Genomic DNA, 6,182 nt, shown 5'->3' on the forward strand with positions numbered 1-6,182 from the left:
TTTCAACACCTACATAAACTTTATTTGTCCATCATCCATCATAAGGAGTCTTTCTTGCAAAAGAAGAAAAAGAGAAATCACTAAGATTTGAAACTGCCACTCACAAAGAGCATTTGTAAACAATAAGTTAAAAACGTAAAAGAAAAGCTAGCCCACATGTGTGGGTGATAGATAGCTCCATGAATCTGAGGACAGATCATGTTGTTATCCTATACTGAGACCGGAAGTAGACTTGCTTACTAGTTTTCTCCATGCGGCTGAGAAAATAAATGCAATGAAGATGACCTGTTGATTTCGACTTTAACTCAAATTGATTTATAAATAAAAATCTTTATCACAATTACTTAATCAGGTGATGAACAATGATGAGATGTCAATAACTTGATAAGCATATTTAAACAGGCAGAGACAAACAACCCTATTGCCCATAGACAATTTCCTAGCTTCAACAAGATTTATCTTTTACCACATCCAAAATTTACCATTTACCATATTGGTAGAGTGAAACATGTTCATGTTATCATCAGAAGAAAGGACCAAATTATAAAATGAGTAGAAGTAGTCCCCTTTGAAAAGATGACCCTACTATGTAGGTATACATGAGATGCAAAATGCTATCATTGCTGTTGCAAAAAGATACTTGTCAACAGCTTCTAGCAATAACAATTTATCATGTCCAGAATGCAGAAGCTACATCTTGATTGAACAATGAGGTCACATGAGGACAAGCTTTTGATATAGCCGCAGATGTAGCTATCACTACAAATTTAAAGTCTGGCCCGCCTCCTCCCACAACTTTTACCATATGCATCATCCCCCATCGTCCATGGACCACAGACTCACTTCCACCAGCCAATGTACCAACATTAGAGAATCTTAGAACCACACAAATAGTTGCCATCACTGTTGCCTAGGATGGGCCAACAAATAAAACACATTGCACAGAAATCAAAGATAGGAATAATAAAAGAGTTTTCTTGCTTTGTTTCTGATATATCAAAATGCATGAATAAAAAACCAGTTGATCATAAGAGGTAAGAGAAACAAATAATTAAAACTTATTAGCTTAAATGACACTGATTGTTTCTGCTGCCTTCGGTGAAGATAATTTGGTCAGGCTATGCTGCTGAGGTGGTGCAATGCTGAGCTCCAAATTGCCCTTTTCCGGTGGTGGAGAAGCAGCAGTAGACTGAGTTGGATAGTGTGGGTGCAGCTGGATTGAAGGACTGAGGGATACTTTGAGGAAATCTGGGGCACATGCAGTAAAGCTGGCTTGGAATGAAGTAAATGCCTGGTTGGAAATATCTAGCGGAGGAGTGAGAAATAAGGTCGGGACAACCTGGTCCTTCGAGTTGCCGGAGATTCTCACCTGCTGAATTCCAAGATAGAATAGAAAGCTCTTTAATGCCTAAACAAGAAATTCAAGGATCATAATTTGGTTCCCCTACCATATGCTTAACATTGAATTTCTGCTGCTTCTCTTAAGTCTTTGAAAAAAGGCAAGGCTAGGGAGCCCTCTGCAACTTCGGATGCTGCTTGGGTTGTAATAAAAGCTGGGGTTTTTGCCAGCAAATAAAATAATCGATTTTTGGCCATATTTAAGAAAGGGATCTCACAGCCAGTTCATGCAAGTTGTAGGAAAGAATTTAGGGGATTGGTGAACATTTACTTTCACAAACATGTAAAATTTGCATGGACAGGAGAGGGCACACGGAATTTACCAAAGAACTGTCCTGGAGATGATGATTAACCTCTTCTGTAACTACACAGGATTTTTTCAATGACAATGGGAGGGCAGAAGTTTCAGATTCAGGAGCCTGCAAATAGAGTGATTATCACAGTATAAGAAGCGATGAATAAAACAGTAAAATGATATGAACATGGTCAGCCAGTGCTAATAAGCTGAATGAATGAGACTTACTGGATCACTTATTACCACGTCAAAAAGGCTAGATCTGCGCTTCTTTTTAGTGGGATTACTCTGCCTAAGGAAATATTTCTGAGCATGACTGGCTACTTGAGTTGGAGTTCTGGTGGTCACGAAATTCCTTGATATTCCCCTCCAATCCCCCTTACCAAGCATTTTAAGACCAGCTAGAAATGTCCGATGTTCTTCTTCTGTCCAAGGCACACCTAAAAAAAAAAAAGCAGAGTCAATGAGAGATCAATAAAATCTAAAAAAGAAATACAATATCTCATTTCTTGTCAGCCCAACATCCACACAAAGGATGAAAGAGAAAGAATGAACCAATAAACTATGAGAATCTTGGCATGAAGACAATGTGAAAAACATAATGATCTGGTTAAGCAAATAGCTATTTATAAAAATTGACATTATGTCAAAAGAATAATAGAAGGAGGCAAGTTATAAAAACATCCATCCATAGATCTATCTATCTATTTATAGATAGATAGATATAGATATAGATATAGATACAAATAGATAGATATGTATGTATGCATATATTGCACAGCTAAGGCATCTAGAGTTAGAGTTTTTTTAGTACTGTAGAAACCAAAAAAATTTAATTGCAACTGACAAGTTCACATCGTCAAAAATATCAAGCAGATAGATTCACTTCTGTTATATTTCTTACATGGACCCAGCATTTGTCCCCATTCAAGATTTTTTTTTTTTTTTGCCCAAAATCTCTTCAAACTACTAACATCAGAAGTTTCAAGTGCATCCCTTGTTTTTTCTTCTCTGTGTGAAGCAAGTAAAAAAACAAAGCCTTTTTGCCCTTATGGTGATTGAAGAGCGAAAAACAAAATTAACAAATAATATTAGAAACAAAAACCTTCTCTTCAGAAAAAGATGAACACTAATCAGAACAAATAGAATAAGATGCACAAACAGAAGTCGCATCTAGTTATGCAAGTAACTAGGTTTTATGATAAGAAAAGCAATAACAAATTACATAAAAATATCAATACACTTGGTGCTGATTTAAAGCCAATGGCCAATTTTATGAGCGAATTGAAACCACAAACATAATAAATCCACCTTTTGTTAACTCCAGAATTAAACCTACAAAACGATGCAAGAGTTACCAGATGATCAGGGAAAATATTGTGATTACAACATAGTAGAGAAATCCTCGAGAATATTGCCGACCTTGTAAAGATAATTCCAATGAATGCATGATTCCAGTGTTAATAATATATTGTTGCAAGAAGTAGAAATTCAGGACCACCTCAAGATATCAAAAGGAACTTTAAAAAGTTAAAAAATAAGTTCAAAATCTAATTAAAGAAAGTATATACCATTATAACATTCCCAGATTCATTACTAGATTTGCGCAAAAGAGAGAATTTTTTTCTTTTTTTTTGGAAAGATTATAAGCTGTCAACAAAAAAAGATTACCAAGTCCACCAACCTAAAAAATAATTTTGGAAATATAATAAGATTGACCACAAAAATTTCTCATCATTGGATTGAACTCCGATTGAAAAGATTAAATCTTTCACAGCAGAACAACCACATCTCAGCAAGAAAATCATAAAAATCCAATCTTCACTAGAGATTCCCAATAAAAACACTAAGCAAACAAAAACCCATGCATCCAGGCAACATTGAATCCAAATTAACAACAAATAATTGACCGATCCTTCTTCAAAAACATCAATATAAGTTATTCATTAACAATCATTACCAACATAGATCAGTGAGAAGAGGAAAAAAAGGATCCACTAACCTCTCTTCCTCTCCCGGCCGCCCCTTCTCGTGGAGTTCTGGACGAGACCGCCGTCGGAGAGGTACCCATTGTCGCCGGCGCCGCTCTCGGCGGCCGGCGAGGAGCCGCAGGCGGCCAGATTTCCCATGCTTTTACTCTTCCTCATCACTTCCTCCGCCGCCTCCTTCCTCACCACATCCTGCGCCTCCTTCCGGCCACCGCCATCGCCTAGAATCGTCACCCCGAAGAGCTTCAGGCGCTTCTCGCTGCGCGAATCTTGACGAATCCTGCCTCCCTCCATCCTATTCCTCCCTTCCCCTTGTCGCAACGGGAGAGAAGGCGACAAAATTTGAGGCGAGTTCCTCAGCTTTCGTATATATAGAGGAGGCTACGCGGAAAGGCCCACGCTTTTAGGATTTAATTACGGAGTTGCCCTTATCGTTAAGGAGACCTTGGTCAAGCGTGACGTGTGGATCGGGCTCCGGTGACCGCCCGTGAACAGGAAACTTAACAGGTTGTAACGCTGAAACCAGAATAGATTGAATACAGATAAACATCAGTATATTCATATTTACATTTCTTTTATTTTAAATTTATATTTATATTTATTTTAAATAAATAAATATATATAAATTAGGTTTTGAAAGTATAAATATAATTATGAATATAGATCGAATGATTAAACTTGATGATGATAGAATCAAAGATGTTATTTGGTAAATAGTAAATTAAGTTAATAACATGCTAATATAGTTATATATTTTTTAATAAATTTATTAATGATATATAAAATTAAATAAGATTATAAATAAAATTATGTATTTAGATACGGATCGTATAGCTGTCTATCTATATCTATTTTTTATTGATAGATGCATACATAAATATAAATATTAATCAAATACTCAAATTTCTATCCATATTTGGATATATTTGAATATTAAAATAGATTAAAATGAATATTATCTGGTCCAATTAAGAATTAAAAATTATTGGCATAGTAATTATTGTATTCTGCAGTTTTCAATATTAAAAGTTAGCTTGTTGGATTAGGACTGTTGTATTAGTATAGCACTGGAATTGAAACAAATATAGATTGGATATTGGTATATTTATGATCATATTTATTTATATAGATATAAATATAGATATTAATCATATGTTCAAATTTATTTTTATATTTAAAAAAATTTGATATGAAAATATATAAGAACAGTTTTCATCTGATCTATGAGATTATCGATGTCCGGGTGTTCTTACTTCGGCAATGATTATCATCCGACCGACTTTCATCTTTATGCTTATATGATGCTGATAGAAAATTTACTTTTAAATAGTGCTTTACATTATATACCGAATATTTTGAAAAAAAATAGTGTTTTTAAATATTTTGATAAGATAAGATCTGCATAGTCTGCATTATTTAAAGATATTTGGTAGACCAGAGAGCTCCTTAATCATTTATAGCACCACCTATTAAGGGATGACAATTAGACTATGAAATGATTGGCTAATAGAGGAGTCAAGGATAATGTAATGTTCATAATGATACCATTTTAGCTTCAGACTCTACCTAACTTCTTATTGTATATTCTCATGATTACCCATTCTTCTATTCTTTTTGTTTTGAGATTTGCCTCCCCCAGCATAGCAAATAATATTGAAAATAAAAATTTTTATCATAAATATGTTGATGAATTTGAATTTTGAACTCGCTAATTTTTTAATCAATAAAGGTTTAGCAAAATAAGAAACCTTCAACCTCATAAATAAAAAGAGATTAACAAAAATATTTAATATTTATAAATCACTAATTCATCGTGTATTGTAATACAATTGCTACTCGGATAGTTAGTCATTTGTATCATATTGATCCAACAGTCCAATTATCCACTTTCCAGTATCATATGACAGGTCCTCAAGCAAAACCAATGCTCCTTATGTTATAAAACATTGAAATCTTTGAATAAGAAAAAAAAATATAGTGGCCTGCCATGGTGCTACTGAAATTCCGTACAAGATAATTTTTAGTAGTTTTTTAACAATTCCCAATGTGTTCCATTTATTGATGAACTGCCCTTCATAGAAATGCCCGAATCATAAACAATTCCTAATGTGTTCCATTTATTGATGAACTGCCCTTCGTAGAAATGCCCGAATCATAATAATCCGCCGAAGGGAGCGAGGTGGAGAGGTGACATGCAAATGTTGGTATGGTGAGCTACAATGGTGAAGCAGTGGCCTCATTATGCTAATGGGTGGCCATGGTGCATGGCTTGTGCAAGGGAGCAAGTTGAAGAGAGAGAGGGGAAGCAATAGAGGGATGAGATAGAGATAGGATCAGACCATTAATAAATAAGATCAAGAATGTAACTGTTCTCATTGCAACTATTAAAAGCTGTGCCGATCTTTGGTTAACTTTGTAAACAATCTCCTTTACTTTAATACAGCTCATGCTCCTATGCTTACCGAAAAAAGGCTGTGATGATCTCAGTACTTGTCAAAAGT

General features: G+C 34.9%; 1 non-coding gene across 1 annotated transcript; it reads right to left on the minus strand.

Annotated features, from left to right (window-relative positions):
• Positions 1–957: 957 nt before the first annotated feature.
• LOC105054751 (probable transcription factor At5g61620) lies at positions 958–4,019 on the minus strand. The gene is made up of 4 exons (XR_012135979.1): positions 3,696–4,019; positions 1,922–2,133; positions 1,722–1,817; positions 958–1,408 (listed from the first exon to the last, which is right to left on the minus strand). It is a non-coding gene; the product is annotated as a probable transcription factor At5g61620 (transcript).
• Positions 4,020–6,182: the final 2,163 nt, after the last annotated feature.

The sequence above is a fragment of the Elaeis guineensis genome, chromosome 12, assembly GCF_000442705.2.
Source record: "Elaeis guineensis isolate ETL-2024a chromosome 12, EG11, whole genome shotgun sequence".
Taxonomy (NCBI): domain Eukaryota; kingdom Viridiplantae; phylum Streptophyta; class Magnoliopsida; order Arecales; family Arecaceae; genus Elaeis; species Elaeis guineensis.